At 37.3% G+C, this 14,123-nt stretch overlaps 1 protein-coding gene and 1 non-coding gene across 16 annotated transcripts in view; one reads left to right on the top strand and one right to left on the bottom strand.

Moving 5' to 3' along the window:
• The window catches only part of THADA (THADA armadillo repeat containing), a 368,672-nt gene that overhangs the window by 173,111 nt on the left and 181,438 nt on the right, over positions 1 to 14,123 (bottom strand). The window lies entirely within an intron of this gene.
• Positions 2,219 to 2,324, top strand: LOC115933610 (U6 spliceosomal RNA). Its single transcript, XR_004069478.2, has one exon. It is a non-coding gene; the product is annotated as a U6 spliceosomal RNA (small nuclear RNA).

Below are 14,123 nucleotides of genomic sequence, written 5' to 3'. Positions count from 1 at the left end.
TGGACATCCCTCCACTTGCCCCTGCAAGAAATAGGCACGGCACTCAGCAACCCGACGTGGCAGAAACACAGTCCCAGGTGCAATGGCTATGGCTACTTGATTCATACCATCCCTTTCAGTGCTAGGAAATAAGGCAAGGAAATTTTCCAACAGGGAGGGGTGAAGGTCTACAATGCAGTTGTTACTTTAAAAGCTCTCTAAACAATATGCTTTAATTGTTCAGAATTAGAAATATTCTTAAATAAATGAAAAGATGCATGATTTCTGAATGCTAATTTCTGGTCACTTGCTGATCAAAATGTAGAGATGAAGCATGAAAATTACATTTCATCTGAAATTTCATTTAAATGTTTCATCATTTTTTGAGACAACAACAAATACAATTTGAAACTGAATTTTTCAGATTCCAACCAAATGTTTTAGACAGTTGGGAAGAAGATTCTCCTCAGGGGCACTGAAATGTGCTATACCTTAGCAATAATTCTTTCCTGACTCTGGGAAAAATATGGAAAAGACTTTATAGCAAAGTACACACAAAGACATTGGGAGCCCTAGAAAATAAAAGGGAATCATCTTTCCTAAGCAAGTAAAAATAACCACTAGACTTAGTTTGAAATTTTGGCATAATCTTCCCTCCCAGCCTATCTGAGGGGTTTCTCTCTGACCCTGTACCAATGAGCCACACTCTGGTCTACTGTTCTCCTCATGCAACAGCTGGAAAAGCATTCCGGATCTACCCTCGGGGTTCTTGGGCTGGGATGAGCTGCATGTAAGGCAGGAGCTGGGCTGCAGCATATGCAGACTGAATGAAAGAGCTGCACATTCCTCCCAATCGCAAAACCCTTCACAATGTTTCTGCTCGGGCTACACAAACCAAGAAATGAGCACATTCAGGCAGCCACTGACTCTTTAAAGGGGGCTGAACATAATAACACTTGGCCCCTCAGCATGTCGCCTTTCCTTGCAGGCAGTGGATGGGTCTGAGAAATCAGTAACAGGCTGGCTTTCCTTTGGTGTTGACTGCTCAAAGGCCACGTTCTCAAAGTGATTTAATACAGTTGAAACTCACACCATTATCCTCTAGAGCAAGAGATTCCACATTTACAGTGACTGATTTTTCAGTTCACAAACACAAGAATGGGTAGTCATTTTAAGACACTACACAAAGGAACAGAGAGAATTTACCATCTTATTTTTTAAACCCTATTATATATAACCCTACTATATATAGATAGAAGGTTTAGAAAGGAATGCTTTTATTGACATTAAAAAACTTTTTTTTAGCTTTCAAATTTTCTAGAACCTATGATAGCTCTCTATTGTCACATTAAATACATATTCTTATTCTGGTATTCAAAGTACTCTAATTCTAGTCCAAGGTTGACTGCACAAATCATAGGTGCTGAGTAAATTTTTCTTTGACCAATTTAACTTTTCAGGTGATTATCTCTGAAATGATATTAAAATCTTAGACAATATAAACATCCTGTGAGTCAAAGGAATGCTCAACATACACCAATTCTATTAACTTCCCTTTTTGACAATAATCTGTTACATTTATAAAAGATTCTGATATCCACGCTAAAAAGAAGGAAGGAAAAAAGGAAGTGAAGGTAGGAATATTTACTGAGTGCCTGCTAGATGCCAGGCAATGTGCTAGGTACTTTAAAATATTTTCTCTCATTTTTAGTACTCAGATAAACCCTTTAAAATAAAGTATATAATATTATATAAATATATGTGGGTTTTCACTCTAGATAGTCTATGGGAACATAAAAAGAATGATGGATTCCCAAATAAAATGTAACCACAACCAAATAAAATTTCTTGTGCCAATTTTTTTGTTGTGATAATGAATGAGAAAACCTTTATAGGCAATTTATCCCACTAATTTCAATGGCTGGAATGCATATTTGCAGGTCTCATACATAAGGAATTGGTAGTCTAAATATGTTTCCTACTGCTCTAACTAGTGTTAAACAAAACAAAGCTTAAAGCTTTATTCAATATTATCTTTAAGGAAGGCAAATTAGTCAGCAGGACTTTGAAGCAAGTCATCCACCAAGTTGCAGCCATCAACCAACAGTTTATGAAGAACCCCACAGCAGACTGCGACAGGTTCCACAAATGCTGTGGCAGTGTCCCCTGGTATCCTCTCTCAGTACTGATCACCTCAGGTCAAATCACTTACAGTCATTCAAAGTATAGTATTGATTTTGTGCTTGCCTCGGCAGCACATATACTAAAATTGGAACGATACTGAGAAGATTAGGTTGTCCCTGAGCAAAGTATAGTATTTATTTAAAGACAAGTTTGAATTGCCCAAGAATAAAAATCTTCAACATTACTAATGACAAGAAAAGACACATACATGTCAGCACATTGGCAGAATTTTCCTGGGCATAGAAGAAATACACAGTCATCAGCTTTAAGTGACTTTTTTGGTGAAGTGAAACCTACTGTGAAGCAGAAGCACTTACATGGTTTCCTTCGAGTCTCTTACGCAAGGCTACTTTTAAGACATCCTCAAATTAAAATATGAGTATCTAACAATGTGGCCACAGCAAGTTACATAATGTCCTTTCACATCCTCATCTATAAAAGCTTATTAGAATAAATGATCTCCAAAGTCCCCTTCAAAAACAAAATTCAATCATGGACATTTAAACATTCCAGGCAGATAGCTATCTTTTTTATTTTAAAATATCATTATGACCTCTCTTGTTCCATTGTTTAATCTCATAATATTGATGCTAATAATAAAAGTTTTATGTCTAACACTAACCATACTCAATCTTCCTATAGTTGGAGCCAATCTTCTCTAGTTTGAGCCTCTGTGGAGTTGGAGAACAAATGACCAGTGTTTTCTACACAGAGGAAAACCCTTCATTAACTCTACTGGAATCCCATCATGAAAGCACCCTTTACTCTTCTGAGGGCTACAACCACTCCAACTCCTTTCATCATGTAGAACCTCTTCTCCAGAATCTCATTAATTATTTTGCATCTACAGAGGGTTAAATGAATCTTCCCAATGCCATCAGCTAAAACAATGATTGGTGCTACTGCTGTATGAAAGAAATTTGAGTATTTCTTTTAATTTGATTACTTTGCAGACACTGCAATTTGTTTTTGCTGAAGCTAATTAATGCCCCTGAATGACCCTCCTCACGTTTCACAGAAACACTTCAAGCTAAAACCAGAAAGAATGAATTTTTAAAAATAATAAAGTACAAGGAAAGTTTTGAAAAATTCCAAAAAATTGCTTTTTTTTTTTTTGGCCTGGAAAAATGACACAAAAGAGCAACAGATATTGAGATATTAGCAATAGACTCATTCAAGGTATCTTTTCTCAAATGAAAATTGCCATTAGGTAAGTTGAGTCATACTTCAGCATGCCTACAGTATCCCAAATAGACTACTGCCAGTCAGTTTTTAAAAAGCCCCGAGAAAGTCTGACATCCTCCTTTGGTTATCCCAGTACCCATGTTTATACTGCCAGTCAAAAAAATACTTCCTTATACAGTATAATTATACTTTTTCTTGCTGCAATTTAATTTTTTCTGGTTCTACATGCAAGGAAAGAAATAAATCTATGTCTAAAAGACTTGTATCCAAAATATATTCAGAATAATAAGAAAACAAAAGCAGGCAGGATGGCTTACACTTGTAATCCCAGCACTTTGGTAGACTGAGGCAGCAGGATTGCTTGGGGCCAGGAGTTCGAGACCAGCCTGGGCAAAATGAGATCCTGTCTCTACAAAAAATTAAAAAAATAGCCAGGCATGGTGGCATGTGCTTGTAGTCCTAGCTACTCAGGAGGCTGAGGTAGGAGGATTGCTTGAGCCTAGGAGGTTGAGGCTACAGTGAGCTGTGACTGTGCCACTGCACTCCAGCTAGGGTGTCAGATCAAGATCTCATCTCTTAAGAAAAAAAAAAAAAAAAAAAAAAGAGAGAGAAGAAAAGAAAGCAAACAACCTAACAGAAAAATTGGGTCAAAGCTTCAAACAGACACTTAAGCAAAGAAGATATATGAATGCCAAATACATGTAAAGATGCCCAACATCCTTAGACATTAGTAAAGTTTAAATTAAAACCCCAGTGAAATACTACTATATACTCACTAGAAAGGCTAAAGTTAAAAAGACTGAGCATACCAAGTGTTGGCTAGGATATGGAACAATTAGAATTCTCATACTCTACTAGTGGGAATGTATAATCACTCTGGAAGACAATTTGGCAGTTTCTTAACAAGTTAAATATATACTCACCACTCAGCTCACCTGTTCAATTCCTGTGTATTTACACTAGAGAAATGAAAGCCTAAGTCCAAAAACAGACTTGTGCATGATTGTTCCTAGCAAGTTATTTGTTACTAGTTGATGGATACAACATAAATGTCGTTCAACAGCTAAGTACACAACCAAATTGCAGTATATCCATACAATCGAATACCATTTGGCAATAAAAAGAAACAAGCTACGGATATATACCTAACAACATGGCTGAATCTCAAAATAATTATACTGAGTGAAAAAGCCAGACAAAATAGAATGCATCCTGTATGAGTCCGTTTACTTAAAATTCTAGGAAATGCAAATTAATCTGTATTGACAGAACATAAAACAATCTTTGCCAGGGAGGTGGGGGAGGGGAGGTTGGGTAAGGATTACAAAGGATGATGGCTATGTTCCTTACCATGACAGTGATGATGGTTTTATGGGTATATAAAAATATCAAATTGTAAACTTTAAACATGTGCAGTTTATTTTACATCAATTGTATCCCAATAAAGTTGTTTTTAAAAGAATAATCTTTCACATACATTAGAAAAGTTGTTATACATTCTGTCTTGCTTTCTTAGCCTCCAGCTCCATCTCCAAAACATCTCAAGTCTTCTCTTCCTCAGATTAAACAAGCCCAGTTATTTCCTTTAAACTTTTACAACCAGAATTAATGTTTCCTTGTGCTCTTTTAAAAAATCAAATCAATAAACACTTAAATCCCAACAATCACACAGGAATTAAAAAACAAAAAAATTTTTTTGGACAATGTTCTGAATCTTTCACATGTTCTAGACAGGCTCAGAGAAGTTAACTGACTTGCCCAGGCTCACAAAGGGAATGAATGTATGAGCTAGGATTCAAAGTCAAGTCTGTCTCACTGCAGAGCCTGTGCTAGTTGCAAAAATGAGTGTTCCCCATCTCTGATATTTTTACCACCATAGAAGTGAACAACAATAGCACATATTAAAAGAAATTCAATTTTATTCATTTTAAGGACACTTGACAGCTCCAATTATTCAACCAAGTGATGTCAAATTTGTTGGGCCAGCTTTAATAAACTCACCTGCTGTATTCAGCGGTATGATTTTATGGTGGTTATTAAGGTAAAAGATTCCCCTCCCCCCAACTTGATTAGATTAAACCTGCTTTCTAATATTTTGAACAGCCTTTTAATTTGCTTATTCCATCATGAAAAGGTAATTTTCAACTCATACTAGTTTTAGTCACCCTAAATTCTGACAAACAGAAGCCAAATCAGTGGATTATTTTTCAATATATTCCAAATGAATGCACAATGGAGACTGCTGTGCAAAGTTAGAAGATGAAACAAAACTGATTACATACATCTATACCCTGCCACTAATTAAAAATATACTAGTGTTACAAGTATACAGTTTCAATGGTGGTGGTATCTTTGTTCAGAAGCATGGTACATTACTATACAGCTGAAGCCCTCTAGCATTTAATTAGGTTGCTAATTATGAGAAGAATCACATTGCCTTCAAGTCTTTCCCTGGATTGTGACCAAGACTTAGTATATTAATTTCATGGTGATTGTGTTTTAAGATGGGAAACATGTCAGTAAAGAATACTGGTCACATCTTTCAAAGTGTCCAGGTGATGAGATTTTAGCTGTGGCACAGTTTGAGACATTAATTAGAAGAAAATACTGCTAATTCCCACTGCCAATTTTGATGATCAGATGATATTTTATGTTGGATTTTAAACATGAGTAGCATTCAAAGTCTTCACAGGGGATACACACACGAATATAAAAAGAAGAAAATTAAGTGACATTCTTTGTTTCCGTTTGAGTTCAATCAATTAACAAATTTAGCCTCAATTCAGTATCATCTTACTCCCCGGCTTTCTTCCTTGCCTATCAAAATAATACTACTAATAATAAAGTCGGTGCAAAATGTATGAGTCACTCTTCAGTCATTCCAAGTGCATAATCTTCAACCTAAGATTAAAAATAAAGTGCTATGTGTGAAATTCAATACTGTTTAACTTTTGGGTGCTAAAATCTAATAAATATAATATTTCAAAAGAAATTAAACAATCTGGATCACTTCTGTTCATTTTCATGATTTCATCAGCAGATTTCTATGGCTTTGACTACATTTGCTAGTGTTCAGAGCCTGGGCAAACTGGTGGAATTTGGCATCACTTAGTTTATAATCTGTATCACCAGTTCATACAAGTCACAGAGAAGTTCTCCACTCCCCTATATACTTCAAAGCACTTCATTTATTATTCAAATGGTTCTTCTGACAAAACCATTAGTCAAGAAGAAAGTAAAGAAATCTTATTTTTTAAAAGACACACCTTCCACACCAGACTGCTTTAACTAACCATGCTATTCTTGGCAAAGTCTTTATTTCCTAAAGAATACATTTAATTTCAACTTTTCTTACCTCTGAGAAGGTCAGGGCTTGTTTTTACTTGTTTTCACTCAAAGTGAGCTTTTATATATTTTAAGTTTACCTTAACTTCTTCCTAAATCCCTATATTTTCTAGCCTTTTCTAAAGAAAACACTAAATTTAAATATGTGCAAGTTATTGAAGTCATAATGAATGTCTCATAACTACCTTCAAATGATGATAGGCATGAGTGCATGAGTTCAATACACACTTACAGGGAAAAAAGAGACATCTTTTGGTCAGGGTTCTGAGTTAAGGGCATTTGGGGTTAACGATAAAAAAAGCTTCATGATTTGAAATAGGATTATTTTCTTTATTTCCCTCTCTCCCCTCTTCTCTCCTTTCTATCCTAAAAATTCATACTGTAGCTATGTCATAGGGCTATTTTCTTTATTTTCCCTTTCCTCCCTCCCCTCCTTCTTTCTATCCTAAAATTCATACTGTAGCTATGTTACCAGGTAACATGTTTGCAGGGTCTGAGAAGTTTCTTGGCTTGATGAGAAAAACACAACAGTCTAGTCCTAAAACCCCACCACCACCCCCTCGCCATCACCAGTGAGGCTAAGAGGGCTGGCTGAATCGTAAGTCAGCAGTCTGATTAGCAAAGATGGGTTGGGTTTTGGACAGAACCTAATACAGCAGCATAAGGTGAGATACAAATTTAATACGGTCAAGAAATATATGCTTGGCTACTTAATGGCTGCCAGATACCACAGATGAGGTTGCCTTACCTAATACTATATTTCTAGTTGTGGAACATATCAATATCACTATTTGATAATCAAAGCCTTTGGCACTACTATTTCAGCCATCAAGTGACCCATTGCCACTTCTTTTGGTTCATTTGTAGAAAGAGAGTGGCTATCATGGTTCAGAGTCAATCATTTTCAAGACAGAAAGGGCTCTTTTCCAATCCCAAACTTCCTAGTATGTTTGTATGATGGTGACAAAATGGTCTCTTCATCTTCTTCCGTTCATTAAGGTATTCGGTACTCACAGTCCCACAGTTCTTAAATGGATACATAATGCTTTATATGCAAGAGCAATCCCATTCAAAATAATGCAGGCCATGCAGCCCACCCATATTGTACAGTTGGCCCTCAGAATCTTCAGAGGATTGGTTCTAGGACCCGTGAGATGCTCACGTCCCTTATGTAAAGTATGCACAGTATTTGCATATAACCTATGTATATCCTCTGGTACACCTTAAATAATCTCTAGAATACTTGTAATATTTAATACAATGTAAATGTTATGTAAGTTGTTATGTTGTATTGTTTTTACATTTGCATTGTGTTTTATTGTTGTGTTTACTTTTTCTCCAAATGTTTTTGATCTACAGTTGGTTGAATCCATAAATGATTGGATGAGGTCCAACTGTATTTCCAACTGTGACTGAAGCACTGGAGCTGTCAGGAAGTAATATTTACTTTTGTTGTGGTAAAACACACATAACCTAAAATTTACCATTTTAACCATTTTTAAGTGTACAGTTCAGTGGCATCAAGTACATTTACCAAAAAGCTTTATTTTAGATTCAACTGGACTCTGGCCTTTATGCGTGGATATCTAGTCATTCATTGGTTGATACTCACGTCTTCACAGAGATACATGTCATTCTATTTCCAGGTAACCTCTTGGCTAGGTATTCGAAGTCAGAGTTCATCCAACATACTATGGTTTGTATGCTTGAGGTGAGGAATGAACCACCAAAATGAAGCATTTGTCTATTTCCTTCCAGATGAAAGATAGAAAACTTTGATCTTCTCTTCCTTGCCATTAAACCTTTCAGAAAATAAGGAACCCACTATTCCTTGACCTTTGGGATTTTTACAAACTTCAGACTTCAGTTCAGAACACAGACCAGAAACTGTCCAAGAAAAACATGCCCCAAATGAACAGGATATAAACAAAACTGTAACTAGGTAATTAATGGTAGTGACTTGACTCCCCTCACTGCTTCTCTGATAACAATCTGGCACTTTATCAGCAGGGTCTTTTATCTGGAAGGATTCACTGTGTTCTGCTGCTTGGAACTATTCTGAGAGGGCACAAAGACAAGCTTTCATCTTAGAAAGGAAATGGAACTACATCTAGAAGGGATAAGAAAGAGTTAAAGCTGTAAAAAGAACTCCAAGTCTTTCCCTGCCAGAAAGGAGAGGTAAATGGAAAACACGATGCCATGCTTCACTGAAAACATGAGAGCAAATTCTAATGGGAAAGAAATCACTGCAGTCTTCCAAAGGTGGCAACTTGCTTTCTCCCTTTGTTTCGAGTTCTACATTTTCTCCCCAAAGTATTCTATTTGTCTTCCTGTCAAAACCAAAGACATGTAAACTAATTCATACTATGGCATAAATGACTACTAATAACTTTTAAGTAATTTATGTTCCACTGAGATGTCCATTTTAGAAGGGATCAAAACCGTATACTAAAAGAATGAAAATCTACAAGGTTTAGCTCATAATGGAGGAGGCATCTGAGAAAATTAAGTGGGTAGAGGGCACTGCTTATGACCTGTCAAATCATTTAATATAGGTTTCAATTACCCTAGGGGTAAAGCTGGTCTGGGTCAGTGACTACAGTGGAGTCACATCTGGCCCTTCCAGTGGCATCATTCCTAGGGAAAAAGGGACTGTTAATGGGAGTATGTATTCATTAGTAGTAGTAGAACGTGCTCCCTTTATTCCCTCTCCAAGCATGGGCACTCCACTCAGATCTCATAACAATGTCGTGGATTGGTTATGGAAGAACTCAGGAAAAAACAGGGATTTAAATTCCTCATCCTACTTAGAACTCAGGAATATTTATCCAAGGTTGGGCCAGGGTGGGTGGCCAATTACAAAATCTAGAGCCTGGGGCTTCTGTGCCAGATCATGGATTGCCCAGCGACACTAGTTCTCTTCTGTCAGGCTGTGGAGCCCCCGAGGTTCATATCTAGGGCCCTCATGACGCTTCACGGCGGGTCAGGCAAGGAGGAGGACACAAGGAAGCTGCTCTGCTGGCTAGCTTTCAACAGGGAATTCTATCAGGACATGGCATTCTAAAGCTGCTACTTTAGAGACATGTTCAACCATGCAGCAGAATGCAAATCTCTCTCTAGTCAAGTTTTTCTTAAGTCCAGTTTTCATTCTGGCTACAAATTAAATTCTGATGTCTTAAATCACACAGAAAAAAGGGTGGGGGGATAATAAATGATTGAATTATAATAATTATATGACCCTGAAGCTTAACTAGAAAAAATAATTCTATTTCTTAAGTTTCTCTTCAGTAGAATTATGCAGGTTATAATTAGTATTAAGTCAATTTTACTTTTCATTTTATCCAAACCAGAAAGAAGCTGAGCAAAAGGGATTCTCCTGGGAAAAAAATGAATAAACATTCACGTAAGAAACAAACCAATGCTACTCACACATCACCCAAAAAGACAGATTAGTGTCTGAAAATATTGTCTGCCCACTGCTTTGTAAATTCTTTTCTTGTCTGTGGTGACACATCCGTCAGTAACAATTCAACTTTTCCTGGGCTACCTGGATATATTTTTCCACAGTTTCTGCTAAAACAGATGCTTCTTTCCTGTATGATTTAATAACCAAAAGGGAGCAGGCTTATTTACACAGTAGCCAGTAGATTTCATACAAATATATATTTTGTTAATGCTCCGGACACTGTAGAAACTGAACAGAAAAATCTCATTAATGTTTTTTGGTTTTGTGATTATTCAGACTGAGGCCTACTACAGCCTACTGTAGGACTGAGAGTTTTCAACTAAAGTAGACAAAAATGTGGCATCTCTTGGGGGCTGGTGGTCAGGGCACAAATGTCCCAGATCAGGAATTTTCCCTAAAGCAAAAACCCCAGGGGACACATCTCATCCTCCGTGTACCCTCCACACAGGTTTTGGCTGGTAACTTTTGGATAATTATGAAAAGAGGGAAGTAGGACTATGTACATAAAAGATATAAAACTGGCAAACAAAGCGGGGTGTGAACGCACTTCAGAGGCCTTGGAGTACAGATGATCAACTAACAACTTAACCAGATGCTATTGTTATTTATCCATTAAAGCAGTTTCCTAAAGTTATTATATGCAATCTTAAGTAACAAAACCTTCCTTTCATACTATTCAGTAATGTAAACACTTCACAGATTTAGATTTCCTTTTTTTCCGAATCAGTTTACAACTACTGCATAAGAAAACATTGGCAATTTAAAAAAGTTTCAACAGGAATTGATATCCTCATGACTGTTTTCTTTATAAGAGAGTAAAAAGAGAAACAATCAGGTTACTATAAGTGAAAGTACACTCTAAACTTAAATTCTTATGTAAACATTTGCTATTATTGTTTTTTTTTCTAGCAACCCTAAAGATTTTCAAAATTACGTAAAGCAGTAGAAACTTAAGATGACATACTAAAGACAGATAGAAAACATATTTTCTAAGAGTTTAAAAATTATGCATAAATAGCAGCCCACAAATAATCTCATTAAGATTTTAGGCTTCTTAGCCTCAAGCCACATTCTCTCTTTACTAAGACACTTATAACTGTGCAATGACCCATGATTTCCTATTATAATAAGGAAAATTTCTTTTGTAAGAAATTCTCAGTGTTTCTCAAGAATCTCAAAACTTCAGTTGAGCCAGTTTTATTTAGCAACCTGTCACAACCACTTAAGCTTTATTGCAAGTTTTTCTTCCTTTTCTCCTGATTTCAGATTAGAAAATGAGACTACTGCCAACGAAATGCCCAAGGGGGGAAATATCTCAAGAAAGCAAAGTAAGTCCAAATGTTTGTTAGGTAAAGCTGCAGGTTAATTTTGGCATGCTGAGAACTACCCTGTCATACTTCACAGATACAGCATCATAAACAGATGAGCAAAAGCAAGTATTACAGTGTTAAGAGCTAGAATAGCTAAAGCAGTCGCTAACAGCATGGGTTCTAGAGTCAGATTGGGTTCAAATTCACGCCTTATCACTACCAGTATGAGCTAGGTAGGACACATTTAGAAAGTTCCTACTGCCCAACATTCCCCCCCTCTGTGGAATGGGATAGTAACGACAATGACTTGATAGTGTTGTCATCATGATTAAATGAGTTAATATGTGTAAAGTCCTAAAATATTGCCTGGCTTATAGTAAACATTTGCTAATTATTATCATTTATCACTAATCAGGATGGAAAAAATAGGAGCAAAGAAGAGATAAGAAGCATCGTCAAAAAGGATACCTCATTATGCCAAAAACCGTATCTGTCTGATTCACCACTCTGTTTCTAGTGCCTGAAACATAATTGTTTTCAATAAATATCTGTTGAGTGAATGAATAAATGAATTTGCCCTGACTCCTTAGGGAGTCACTTTTTGAATGTGGGCATATTATGTCTACTCTCTCTGGGCCTTGGCTTTTCGCCTCCAAAGAAAGGTACAAGCACCTGCTACTTGCTACCTCAAACATGATAATCAACGTAAGAAGCAAAGCAAATCATTTCAAGCTTACTGGAGGGCTTTCAGAAGTCAGTGATTTTTTAAACCAATGCTCCTTTGTTACTGGGTATGCATGAACACAGTCACTGACAGTGGGAGGAACCTCTGTGACACCCTGAGTCCTGATTCTGATATGTTTCCCTTAAAGAAGTCCCCTGACTGCAGCTAGCCAGGTAGAGCAAGATGTCAGACATTGTACTAGGCCCTAAAAGAAGGCTGCTCAAACTTCAGTGTGCAGAGGTAATTGAAATTCTCAACTTTTGGATGTGTGTGAGACATGCAGAAGAAGCTGTCCAATAGAAAGTTGAACTTGTGATTCTATATGAGTTCTAGATCTAGGACTAGGTAAGTGTAGGTGAGTGATAACCCCAGAGAGAGCATGCAAAGTGAAAAAGAAAAGGTTTGAGGGCAGGACAAACAGGTATACCAATGTTTGAGAGGCAGCGGGAGGAAGGGGGCCCTCCAAGCAGAGAAAGAAATAACGGCCAGAGAAGCCACAGAAGAAAGAACTCAAGAAGAAAGGAGTCTGCAATAGCATCAAACACCAGAGAAAAAGCAGAAATGAGAAGGAATGAAAAGCACCCAGTGGCTTTTTTAATAAGGAGGTCACTCCTATTTTACCTTTGTTGGTGCAGTTTAGTGAGGCGGTGGAAGAAGCGGCCAGGCTGCAGTGGGTTAAGAAGGGGAGAAGTGGAGACTAAACACAGACCACCTTTTCCAAGAGCCTGGCTATAAAACAAAGGAGAGGACTGTGGGTGGAGTGGGTTTCTCCATGGACAGAACTCACACCTGATGGCCTCCACATCTTCTCTTGCAAATGAGAGGTGATGAGAGTAGGGGTATTGGGTTGGGCAAGGGCACAAAGTAGGCCCTCAGTAAATACACTTAATGGAAGGATGAACTGGTGATGAAGAGTGATCACAATATAAAGAGACAGAGAAGAATAAATGGTGAAGAAGATAATGTCTATAACTGGTTGGAAGGGAGGCAAGATGAGCAGTCAAGAGTCACAATGTTCAAAGTGAGTGAGGAAAGAAAAAGTAAAAGGACGTGAGGGTGAAGGTATCCTGAGCAGCTGATGTAACATGTGTAGCTTGTTTTTACTAGAAGATTAGAAATAGATGGGTGGGGGCCAAGGCCCAGAGGGAAAGGGAAAACCCATTCCAGTCAGAGAAAGCTAACCGAAACACACTATATCATTATTTTTCCTTGTCCTCATTTGAAGCCTTCTATAATTTATCTTTACCTTCTTATTCTATTTCCCAATTCGTATTTTCTTCTGGAAGAAAAAAACACATTTTTGATCTAAAATGTTCCCTACTGTGTAGGATGACTGCCTATCAGTCAGCATTTGGGGCTTGGTAATGTGAAATCCTTCAATTCAGCATTAAAAATGCCTGCAGAGCACCTTCGCTACAATTTTTGAGAAACAATTTAAGAACAAGGAAATAAAAGTTCTGTATGGAAAAACACTGTTAAGATACTTTAAAATGTTAAGTATTACTAAATTTAAATTTTTTTCCCACTACAATTCATTACTTCCACAGGACTTAAATGCAACACTCAGGACAAATACTGTTCTTTATTAAAGTTACCAAAGATGCACCATCAATGGTTTCTCCTGTTAAATAGCAAACCATTTATTTTGCGAATTTCCTGGGTCGCCCTTGGTTCAAGTGGAAGCAAAGCTCTTTATGATGCCTTCCAAGTTATGAATCATAAAACTCTCCATCACAATCTTCCCCTTGTTGGATCCCCCTGACTTTTCACTCCTCTCACATGACTTGTTAATCACCATGGGTGATTTCTAAAAGTCCCTGAGATGGCAGACTGAACTCCCACATTTCTTCCTGCCTTGCTATTTGGGAAAGCCTCCTGGACTTCTCCAACCCACTGATGCTCTTCCCCTTCTTTGTAGGCCTCAGTCCTT

Source organism: Gorilla gorilla, chromosome 12 (assembly GCF_029281585.2).
Source record: "Gorilla gorilla gorilla isolate KB3781 chromosome 12, NHGRI_mGorGor1-v2.1_pri, whole genome shotgun sequence".
In the NCBI taxonomy this organism is placed as follows: Eukaryota; Metazoa; Chordata; class Mammalia; order Primates; family Hominidae; genus Gorilla; species Gorilla gorilla.
Note: the sequence above shows the minus strand (reverse complement) of the source record. Positions and strands in the feature narration are given on the sequence as shown.